The sequence below is a fragment of the Saccostrea cucullata genome, unplaced genomic scaffold, assembly GCF_032062105.1.
Source record: "Saccostrea cucullata isolate Sc308-1 unplaced genomic scaffold, CSIRO_AGI_Scuc_v1 ctg5889, whole genome shotgun sequence".
In the NCBI taxonomy this organism is placed as follows: Eukaryota; Metazoa; Mollusca; class Bivalvia; order Ostreida; family Ostreidae; genus Saccostrea; species Saccostrea cuccullata.
Window position 1 is genome coordinate 24000 of NW_026929276.1, and position 12926 is coordinate 36925.

Consider the following 12926-nt stretch of genomic DNA (forward strand, 5'->3'; position numbering starts at 1 on the left):
AATACTTTAATGTACTTCCGTGAATAAAAAGCTTACTTCCGTTAAATAAAAATAATGAAGAGAGATATCTCTTTGCAATAAAAAGATATCACTTTTTGCTTGAGAGATATCTCTTTTAGACACTTTTGAAAGATATCTCTTTCACTTTGAGAGATATCTCTTAAGATAAACTAAGAGAGATATCTCTTTTACTTTGAGAGATATCTCTTTGTCTTTGAAAAATATTTCCCAAAGTAAAAGAGATATCTCTCTGAGTGAAAGAAATATCTCTTTAACCTTCAGAGATATCTCTTTTCACGAAAAAGATATCTCTCAAGTAGAAAGAGATATCTGTTTAAGTGGAAGAGATATCTCTTACAAAAAGAGATATCTCACTGAGTTAAAGAGATATGTTTCTGAGTATTATAGATATCTCTAAGTTTAAGAGATAATTCTTTCTCATAGAGATAACTCTTAAAAATGAGAGATATTTCTTTAAGTTGGGAGATATATCTATTTTCTAAGAGATATCTCTCTTAAATGAGAGATATCTCTGTAATTTGAAGATGAATTTTATTTTCCGAATAAATAGCAAAAGGACTTGCCATATTATGAGTTATAAGAAAAAAGACTGAGTATGTAATACCCAGAATAATAGTACTGTGTAGACAAAAATGCTATAAATCCCTTGTTTGAAATAACAAATAATGATGGCAGCTTCGTTGATCAACTGCTAAAAGTTTAAGATTCAGGAAAACGAAAGTAAGCATATTTATGGCAAGCCCTTTTGCTATTTATTCGGAAAATAATTTTTTTTTCGATGTTGGCGTCACTTTCTATCTCGAGATATTAAGGATGTTCTGATCCAAATCTTTCTAGCGCAAAAGGCGCCGGAGCTCGGTAGGACTCGAAAAACATCTCAGAAACATCTCACAAAATTTGACACCTTTTGTTTCATATCTTCTGACCTGCTCATAATTTGTTAGAAAATATTGAAGCGAAGAGGTGCAGAATGTAGAGCTTTTATGTAATATAAAAAAGTGGGGCTGACCCCTCAATTAAGGGTCTCAGAAGGGCCAAAAGTCGTTTATCCATCCCTCTTTAATGAACAATTTTTTACAATACATTGCTGAAGCAAAAATGTTTGACTTGACAATCTGCAACAATATCTTGTAAAATTATGATCATATGTTGCGAAATTAGGGGCCGTAAGGGGTCAAAATGCTTAATCTTTTTTTCTTTATACCTCCAAAGAGAAACACATTTTGATAAGCAGTATTGCTAAAAGATGTTCAGAATCGTCTTCTAAACAATATACAACCATTCAATTGTTGCAAAACGGCCCCATTAAGTACTTGAAGGGCTGGTCCCTATTTGATTTCTATTCTAGTTGAGAGGGATATGGAGATAACGAACACTATTCCATATTAAAGTCCATAAAACAATACAAATTAGGAGCAGAGCAAACACGGACCTTCGAAACATCAGAGGTGGGATCAGGTGCCATGGAGGAGTGAGCATCACCTGCTGACCGGTCACACCCGCCTTGTGCTCCTTGTCATGATCGGGAAATAACGGAAAAAATTCGTCAATTCAATGTACAAATAATGGACTAACAATTAGTATGAAAAACGTCAGTCAGCATATGACTTAATGATAAATTGTATTTGCCGACAAGGTCGTTGTATCGACCATAGAACTTACGAAATGGCGACTTTAAACGAGACTGCTGATATTCTTGTTTCATAAACTTGCTTGTTGATAATCTACCTCGTTTTAGAAATTGTTCGTACGTATACATGCTCTTGCGTATCGAATCAACTGAGATATATAAACTCCGTATGCAGGTGATGAAGGTATATTGCTGCATAAGTAATGGAAGTTGACGATAGAAAAGTTAAAGTCATCACGTTTATCATATAGCTTGGTTGTTAGATTACCATTAACGTCCCTTACAAGTAAAATATCCATGTATGAAACAGATGTGTCAGACTCTGTGGTATCTTTTATCTCAAGCTCTCCAGGATATATCGTATCGACGTAGGAATGGAAATTACCATTATTAATTGACAATACGTCGTCGATATATCTAAATGTCGAGCTGAAGGTCACAGCAAGTGTTTTCTTCTTTTCACGTATAAGATTTTGCACAAATTTTAAGTTGAGTTCATTTTTACTTTATAAATCTTTTTCTATAAAATCAATAATATGATTATCTAAAGTAAGTTTTTCCCTGGGGAAAGGTTGAAAAAGTAACAAATTAATTGAAAGCATCTTTAAATTAAAAAATTGGAGTAGGTGGTATTAATTAATTTGATTTTTGATACATGTACATGTATACATATCACTAACTTAATACTTCAATAAAAAAAATAAATTCTAAATTATACATTGTATGAATTACCAGGGTATATGTGTGTCATATGGAAATAATTAAAATTGTTTGATTTTCATTTAAAATTTGCCGATGCTCTAAAGACGAGTAGAATCATCTGAAATATTGAGTGCTACTGCATCCACGATATCCGGAAAAACGTTTTCTTCTCCCACCGTCTCTATCAACTCTGACCTCCTCATAACGGACAGAAAACTCTCTGTACATCTAGTCAAGATCACCTTTATCCCGACATAGCGGTACTCCCTGACAACGAGAGAGAGGGCGGATATCCCATTGACGTCTACGTAGTTAAAGGAAGAGCAGTCAATGATAACCAGCCTCTCCTCGCTGCATGTCTTCTCTACTTTCGTTTTATCGTTCTCCTTGGTAGGAATGGATTCCACGGAGAGGCTGACTTCGTTGTTTGAATCGTGAGGTTTAAGCGTTCTAGGGTCCCAGGCTACACGGTACAAACTTTCACGAAAGGATTCAGATGTTGCAAAGTAAAGTGACGATTCCATCTTAAAGACCTTTACACCACGCGGTAAAACTGTGAAGTTTGTTTCTCCAACGTACAAGTCTTCATTTTGCAGTTTTCCAATTAGTCCTTTTTTACCTCTCTGACTTTGAAATACTACCAGAAGAACACTCAGTCCCACACCGCAATACAAAGCATAGGGAAAGTCAATAAGCACCCCTGTAGCTAAGGTGGCGGTCCAAACAGTAAAGTCATATTTGTTGATCCTCCATAACCGGGGTAAATCGCGAAACTGAAGGAGGAGGTTCTTGACCGCCATGATGACCATTATAGACAGCACAGCTAACGGTAAATACTGGAAATATTCTCCCAGAAATAGCAAAATAAGCAAAATCACCAGGGCAGAAAAAATGCCATTCATGGTAGTTTTCGCGTCCATAGATTTTAGTAAGATGATACGCGGTGGCGCCACGCATGAGGGAAAACAACGAAAGAAGGAACTGCCAAAGTTCGACATTCCGTACGCCACCAGCTACTGATCAGCGTTGATGGCGTTCTTGGATTCACAGACTTTGGTCATTGATATGGTCAGAACAAATATGATGATAGCAATAACGACAGAGTTTCCTATTATGCCACTTCTCAGGTCTGGAAGGGTGGGGGCTGGCACACCCGGTGGAATATTGCCGACCACTGGAATACTGAACTGAGAATGTAATTCGCCAAAATAGGACACGACACTGCCCAAAATGACAAGAATAAGGTCTATTGGAACGGGCATAAACATTTTCGTTTTGAACTTTTCATTGATGAAATCTTTCACAAATATCAAAATAATTATGCATACAATGGATGTTACAATGGATCCAACATTTGCCGACGTGATGTTCTTGAAGATTTCGATGTACATTATCACAATCTTACCGGGACCTGAAACAGAAGGTATTCGAACTCCGAGGCTCTTCGGAACCTGGCTGCTCATGATGTGGATAGCAGCAGTGGTAGTAAAGGCTCCAACAAAAGGAGATGACATGTATGATGCAATGAATCCAAGTCTTAGTAATCCCAAAACAAGAAGAAGTACCCCGACTACAAACGAGGAACCAGATGCAATGGCCGCTTTCATCTCCACGAACTCCTCCTCATCTATTTGTCCATCGGTGTTGTTAGAACTGTTAGTACCTCTACTCGATTCCGGTGTAGTCACCTGACCTTGTATGAGATTTGCAGTGAATAACGAGATAACGGCGTTTGTTCCAAAAGACACAAACGGACAGGTTCCGAATATTACATACAGAACAACCGGAAAGAATGACGTATAGAGTCCATACTTTGGGGCTAGAGATGATAATATACCGAAAGCCATTCCTTGTGGAAAATGCAAACACGCTGTCGATAGACCACTGACTGCATCTTTCAAGAGGTATTCTTTGATTTTGTAATGACGCAGTACACTTACAATGGGAAACAGAGAGTATATATACGCCAGCACGGATTTATAGGTAAACCATGAAGATGCACGGATATTCCTGTCTTTTTGGTTCTCCTTAAGATCATCCAACTCTGCTTGAGTTTTCGGAAACCGCACCAGAGTGAGATGTTCAGAGAAGTCCCCGTCAGGTGGATATTTTTCCAGTTCATGGTCTGGAAGATCATTGAGTCTGAAGAAAAAAAACACGCAATTACTATATTGCAACATTAACGCAACAAATAATTGTCATTTACATTAATATTCTAGATACAATTTTATGCCCCCCATAATCAAAGCTCGTCTATTTTCTGTTTAAAATCTTTAACATTGCTCATAAATTTTGAGTAGATGGGGCTATGGTTTTCATATTTCACAGGTACATACCTTTCTTTAGGTACCACCAAATTTGACCTCTCGACCTTGGAGTTTGATGCACTTTTACAAAAAAATATCACACTTTAACCTTGGCCAGAACTTTTGAACAGTTTATGCTGGGGCTTTCATACTTCACACTATATTTATTGTGACAAGACCTTTCATTGGGTATAAATATTTTTGACCTTGACCTTAGAGTTTGACCAACTTCTCAAAACCTTTCACAGGTGTTTTTCTTGTGACAAAACCTTCCTTTGGGTACCAACAATTTTGACCTTGATTTTTGGAGTTTTCATTTGAAAGAATTCAACCCTCGTCAGAAGCTGTCACACGGGGACATCAGTGTTTCACAAACAAATCTTGATTTTAATACTTTGATGATGAATGATTGATAGCAAAGTCAAACAAGATGTGTTAGTAAAAAAAAATGCTATCGCATAACAGTATACCGCAAAACTAAGATTCTCAAACTTTTTCTTCAAAAATAGGTCAAATTTCAAGGTCAAAACTATAGAAATGTTTTGTTACAAGGAATATAAAGGACTATGAAATACGAACGCAAACTGTTCAAAACTAATGGCCAATGTTAAAGGTTTTTTTTTAAAGAGGGTCAAACTCCATGGTAAAGATCAATTGATAAAAAATCCTTACACACAAGGAAAGGTCATGGCACAGAAGGAAAGGTCATGGCACAGTGCATGCTCATGTGAAGTAAGAGAACTCAGCACTCACTTTTTAAAGTTATGGCCAAGATTAAGTTTTGTATATTTTTTTTGTAGAAGTGTTTCAAACTCGAGTGACAAGAGTTCAAATATGTTGGTACATAAAGGAAAGGCCTTGTCACAAGAAATACAGAAATATGAAAGTCATACATGTAACTGGAACCAAACAAAAAGTTATATTAATATTTTTTCAGATAAACAGACAAATTCCACAGTAACTATATTATGGCTTTATCGTTATCCTGCCAGTGTTACCATTTTTCTGAATAGTTTGATAACTACTACCACAGAAGGTTATCAGCTTGACATCGTAATCTGTGTCAGCCAATGCAAAATGCACTCTGCAAAAGTAATACCATGGCCTCATTTTCGTTAGAAAATTGCTAGCTCTAGTTTTGCTTGTATTCACCCCCACCCCTTTCCCCGCCCCGGTCAAAAATTTAATATTTGGAATATTCTGAGTACTTTGTCAGTCACTATTCAGTATTTAACAATGCACATATTGCGAGTTGAGTTGCGACGGTCCATTTTCTGTAGAAATCTATTTAACTGTATATTTAATGTCTATATATTTTCAAATAAAACATGAAAAGTCTACCATTAAAAATCTCTAGAATAAAAAAGATTCTCTGGCCTTCGTTGATTTTAACACAGATGGCTGACATGGTAACAGCTTGGAAAAACTGAGAAAAATACATAATCCTAAAACTTTCTCCTTATCTGGGATTTCTTCTTACATTGTAAAAAAAATTATCAAAAAATTAACAAAACAGTGATAATCGATACTTACGTTGTCATAATTATAGGCCACTTCTAAAGTTATATCACCGGATTTAAAAAAATTAAAACACACTCTGGTGCTAGGAAAAAGTCACTTCTGTGATTTAGTTTTTTACATTGGCAATTTTTATATCGACATGTGGTAATTTCAAGAATACAATTCACAAGTTAAAAAAAAATGACGTTTCACTTCATGTGTGTTAAAAATTTCTTCGATCTTTCATACTTTAGAACATTATTCTATTTCAAATGATAACATGTATGTGGAGATAACGAATAGTATTCGAGCAGCTCAAAGATCCATTAAACATTCCAAAATAGGAGCAGAACAAACAGGGCCTATAAAACATCAGAGGTGGGATCAAGTGCCATGGAGGAGTGAGCATCTCCTGCCGACCAGTCACGCCCGTCGTGTGCTCCTTGTCATGATCGGTAAAAAAAAAAGCCGGAGAAATCCGTGGACAGTTTAGTGTGTAAATAATTGCTTTACAATCGGTATGAAAAACATCATTTAGCATTTAACTTACTAAGTAATAGATAGATTGTATTTGTTGACAAGGTCATTGTAAACAACCGTAGAACTTACGAAATGATGGCTTTAAACGAGACTGCTGATATTCTTGTTTGTTTGTCAATAATTTACCTCGTTTTAGAAGTTGTTCATAGGTAGAACATGATCTTCCATATCGAATCTAAGTACTAAGAGATATAATCTCCGGATGTAGCTAGTTAACAAGGGCATATTGCTGCATAAATAACTATTGTTAATTGACAATACGTCGTCTAATTATCTAAATGTCAAGTTGAAGGCCACAGCAGGTGATTTCTTTTGAACAAATTCTACTGAGTATAAATACATAAACAGGTCTGGCAATAACGAGGCGCAAGGGTTATCGATGGGAAATTCTATAGATTGTTGGAAGAACTGGTATCCAATATCCACATACAAGATATTATCAATCAGAAACTCGAGCATCTTTTAAAAATCAAATTCAGAGTACTTATGTATAAAACCATATTGTTTTTATTAACAAAGTAATTTTGCAAATGACCAATTACAAGGTATAAGTAATTATGACAGGGTCGCAGAAGCAGGTATCCAGACAAGGACAGGAAGAAAGTTGTCAGCAAAAACATCAGTGGATCAAGCAGTGAGTATGCTGTATTAGCGAGACATAATTGGAATCATAAACACTGCGCTTGGGAATGTCACACTTCCAGCAGTGGTCAAACGCATCAGCATCAGAGAGGCGCGTCATGGTTCAGGCTTAACCACGGAGCACTGAGGAAAAACAACAGAACAAAATCGCTGTTGAGCAAAATTAACAGAACTGGGAAAAGAGGGGGACTGGATGAAGTGGGACTTACTGGAGCGGGAATTAACCTCGGCAGAACTGTGGAGGAAGGACCAGTTTGGAATCTCGTTCTTGCTGAGGTCAGTGTATGACAGACTCCCATCTCCTGTAAACTTGCAACAGTGGGGGCTAAGCGAAGACCCTAGCTGCAAGCTGTGTGGAAAGAGAGGGACAATGGCGCATATTCTATCAGGATGCCAAGTTACGCTGACCCAGGGAAGATATAGATGGCGTCTTGACAAAGTCCTGCGGGAGTTGGCTGATGTGCTGGAGGTGGAGAGAAGTAGGAAACGACCAGCAAACAAGAAACAAAGACAGATACAGTTTGTGAGACAGGGTAAAGCAATGGCTGACACAAGAGCAGCAAGGTGAACATTAGTTTTGGATAGAGGACATGACTGGGAGCTCAGAGTTGATCCAGACAGGAAGTTAGTTTTCCCTAACATCGTGGAAACCAACCTAGGACCAGACGCAGATTTTGTGTCCAAACAGTTGAAGACGTAGGTCGCAATCGAGCTGACTGTGCCATGGGAAGAAAATTGTGAGGAGACACATGAGAGTATGCAGGGATAGAGGTTGAAGTGTCTAACTGTTTCCAACAGAGGACGTCTGTAGAGGTTTCCCAGCGCTATCAGTTAGGAAGCTGCTCGCACTAGGAAGAGCGTGCAAGACAGCAGCAAGGAGACTGGTCCCGAGAAGCAGCAGAAAAGTCATCCTGCTAAATATGGCAGTGCCGAGATGATCTGTGCTGGAAGTCGGGATCCATCGAGTAGTGGATTGGCCACCACTACTGACCCGCCAACTGGAGGATGTCATGGTTTATGTCGAAACATCCGGTGAAGGTTGGAGACCATCTGATGACGATCGGAACCGACAGGCGAGCACCAGGGGCGGAAGTTGTGTACAAATAGCTACAGGCATGCTTAAGAGTGCCAAGCTGACAGTAAACAGATTCCAGAAAACCATCTTCTGTAAGTGAATACTACGAGTTCCATTTCTATTCAAAACACAGCTGTCAATGATGCAAAGAGCCTGGACTTCAATTCATCGTGAGGAATAATTATGTTTAAAGTTGATAAGTCGTAAGTTTTTATATTGCTGATTTTGGTTAAATTATGCGATTTTAAATGTTCTAAATGTCCCTTGTATTTTTTTAAAGTCCACATCTGATTTACGTAACTTCTCGTTGTTGCACAGTACTCTTGAAGTCTCTCCTTCACTACTTTTAATATCATAGTCAGGAGTAAAGAAAGGGGCTTGTTAGAACATAGTTACATTCATCTTGACCCCCTACTGCATGCGACTTGAAAGAATAAGGTTTGCTTAATTGATTGTTGTTTTACGCCCCATTCAAGATTTTTTCATTACTACAGAAACGTCACCACACGCCTGGCAATGAGCTTTAAATTTAGACCCTTACTCCACACTTTGAGCCATTCAGCAGTGGGGTTTTGTCATCGTGCCAACGCCTACTGTGACACGGGACCTCGTTATTTAGGTCTCATCTAAGAGAATCGAAACTTTCACTTCATAGTGCCGAGTGCTAGGCGAAGAAACAGTTGCTACCTTTTTTTTTACTAAGGACAGTCGCGGGGTGAGTTCGAACACTCAAGAAGTAGAAAGAAAGATTCCAAAAATGTACATTTCAACTCTTCCAGCCATGGTGTGTCTGTGTATGTATGTTTGTGTTTAAAGTCAATTTAAAAAAAAAAGTTCGAACACACAAACTTCCGATCACGGAGCGAGCGCTCTATCGACTGCGGTACCATGAGAACAAACCTGTACCTGCATTACACATGCTACATTTACCCTGGAATGTTTGTTCATTAAGATCCATAGTCTTACCTTTCTTGAAATTATAATCTTTTTGCCCGGTCTGTCTGTTTATCCGCAAATATTTCAACCTTGGACGTAACTGTTGATTGGATGTAGCTTTTGGCTTTTATATTTCAGAAAGGTTTTTCTTTGTGACAAGATCTTTTTTGGTACTAACAACTTTGATGGCTTTACCTTGGTGTTTGATTGACCCAGTTTTATAACATTTTACAAAATATTACTTTGAAAATGTTTAATAAAAAAGCCATAATTTATGTATGGACGGTTGATGCCAGGGTCTTCATATTTCACATTGTGTATTTCTTGGAAACAAGTCCTGTCCTTGAGTACCATTAATTTTACCCTATGACCCTGACCTTTGGGTTTAATATACCTTAGTCCGAAAAATCTGACGTTTTCCTGGCTTTTTTACGATTTTGATATTTTACATGCTAGGAAAACGTCAGAGCCGGCGGTGAAAAACTGGGAATTTCACCGTCTCCACCCGAAGTTGATTTTCTATACTTGGGAACCGAAATAGATGCAGAAATCACAATTTATCGATGGCACAATGCTCTTAGAACTCACCAGTATCGATGAAAAGAATTCACCACTCCATATTCTGATCCAAAGTTGCAAGATTTTAAAATGCACAAAATGAAAACAAATCTCGACAGTCAGATAAAATGTTTTCATCGGATTATATACTGTAAATCACTTTTTATTTTTGCGTAATTACGCGAGACAGTGTGCTCGCAAAAATTTAATTCTCGCGTATAATAGTATTCCTTAAGATTATATAGAGCAATAACCACAATTCGTGAAAATTTTGTCTCGCTAATCAAGAGTCAATGACCATCTCGCGAAAATAAGGTGTCGCGAAAATTTAGTGATCTACAGTAATTTAATAAACGAACCATAAAAACGATGTTGGTGAGTACTAAAGGTATTATACTATAGATAAAATGTGAATTCAGCATTCAATTCGGTTTGCAAGTATCGAAAATCAACCTGAGAATGCCGCCTCCGGTTGGAGGCGGCGAATTCCCAGTTTTCGAAATGGCACCGGTGTAAAGACGAATAATGACCCCCATCGAATAATGACCGGGGGTCATTTTTCAACGACAAAAAATGACCCCCACCCGTAGAAAAAAATCATTTTTTGTAGAAAAAGAGTCCTAGGGGTCATTCTTTTATATGTTAGTCCTATAAAAAATTGACCCCATTGAAAAATGACCCCCCTTTAAAGTGATACAAAATTTATAACAGGTGAAAGGGGAAAATATGCAACAGTCAGGTTTAAATACTCTTTAATAGGAAAAATTAATTTTTCCTTCATTTCAACTTTTAGCCTGTATAAGTTTGGAAAATCCTATTTGACAATGAAAGAGGAGGAAATTTTTATCCCCCCCCCCAAAAAAAAAAGAACATTACGTTAAATCAAAACAAAAAAAATAAATGAAAAGCAAAATTATAAATAAAACTCTATACCTTTCAATAATACTGAAAGAGGCTCTAGATAAAATATTGAAATGAAGTTTAGCCTTCACACAAGTACTATCATATCATAATTTACTTCGCCATGATTAAAGCATACTTTAAATGTTGGTGGGGGTTTACTTGAAAGTATTGTGGCAAAGTAACAGTTGAAAATTAGTAGAATAGTAGATTATTTTAAGCTTATTTTTAGTCCCTCCTTATAGAAAAATAAAGGTAGGGTATTTTTTGTTTTTGGTTGCTTTTGTTGATAAACGACTTCCTCCTAAATAAGTAAGGGGGTGGGGAGGGTATAACACCTAAAAATATGCTCTGTAAAGCTATGGGCTAGTGTAAAATACACATTCTAATGCAAAAACTATACATGTAGACATAACCTTTTGATGTAGCACACAGTATTCATTTTATTTCTTAATTCTTGTTTTACTCCACCCTTTCACTCAGTTCTGAGTATATTTTACTCAGAATTTAATATGAAAATCAGAACAAACATTTTCATTTTTGTAACGTCTTCTTTATACTGTATAATAATATGAAAAGTTAACTGAAGACCATTTCTTTTTATATCCCTGTAATCGAAGATTCGGGGGTATATAGTTTTATCGTGTCCATCTGTATGTCTGTCTGTCTATCTGGCAGTCTGTTTGTCCGAAAAAACTTTAACCTTGACCATAACTTTTCATTCATTGGAGCTATGACTTTCATATTTAATATGTGTATTCCTTGTGACAAGACCTTACTTTGGGTACCACCAAATTTGACCTTTTGACCTTTACCTTGGAGTTTGTCCCATTTCACACAAAAATGCGAAATTTTTACTATGGCCATAACTTTTAAACGGTAGATACTAGTACTCTCATACTTCACATATGTATTTTTTTTTGGCATGACCTTTCATTGGATACTAAAAACTTTGACCTTTTGACCTTGACCTTGGAGATTTCCGTACTTATGAAAACAAAAATTTAACTTTGACCATAACTTTTGAACGGTAAGGGCTAGAGTTTTCATACTTCACATATGTAATCCTTCTTACATCAAACCTTTCTTAAGAAACCATCAACATTGACCCTTTGAACTTTGAGTTTGATCTACCTTTCAAAAACTTATCCTTAGCCATTACTTTTTAACAATTTTGCAATTGTATTTCTTGTGCATGAGAAGACACTACTTTGGGTACCAATATATTTAAATTGCATTTAAGAAACGTTTAATCTTCGCTATGTTGCCATACAGGGGCATAGCTGTTTCACAAACACATCTTTTTATATATAAGAGGAGTTGCAGATAAGAGATGGATACCCAAAGCGTAACAGACGGACGGACGGACATCCCGATCACTACGTACCCTCCCGCTTTTCAAGCGGAGGATATAATAATATATAATACTGCTGATTTTTTCTGTCAGTACGATGATTTCCACCATTGAAAAACAATGTTTACCTAACCCTTTAGGCTCGATAATTCTTTTACTCCTTTAGATTCTGAATCATCGCATTCACCCTAAAATATAGCTATGATTGTATAATGTTATGAGATCAACATATATGCCATCAATTTACTCCGATCGTCACTGCTTTGGATGTAAATCGCAAGAACACTAGTAAGCAAACAACGTCTTAAAATTAAACCACTAGACAGCAATATCTTTACTGAGAGCAAACGTTGAGCAAAAAGGAGCTAAAACAAGCTGTAGCTTTGGCCCATAAACTTGCACAATCCATGGATAAAGGGGGACAACAAGATCTCATCATCCTAGACTCTTTGATAAGTTCCCGGCACACCAACGAGGACAAGATTGTTTGCAGTTGATGCAGAGAGAGCCTCGAAGTTTTCCAGTACCTGCTTAAAGACAAACATCACAGGTAGCTTATACCGTCAAGTATTTAGGAGTCAACATGCATAGATGAAGGATATGGAGATAACGAACAGTATTCGATATCAAAGTCCATAAAACAATAAAGAAAATAGAAGCAGAGCAAACAAGGACCTCCAAAACATCAGAGGTGGGATCAGGTACCATGGAGGAGTGAGCATCCCCTGCCGACCGATCACACCCGCCTTGTGCTCATTGTCA

At 37.1% G+C, this 12926-nt stretch overlaps 1 pseudogene; it reads right to left on the reverse strand.

The window, feature by feature from the left end:
- Window positions 1-2268: 2268 nt before the first annotated feature.
- On the reverse strand, window positions 2269-6245 carry LOC134280274 (prestin-like; annotated as a pseudogene).
- Window positions 6246-12926: the final 6681 nt, after the last annotated feature.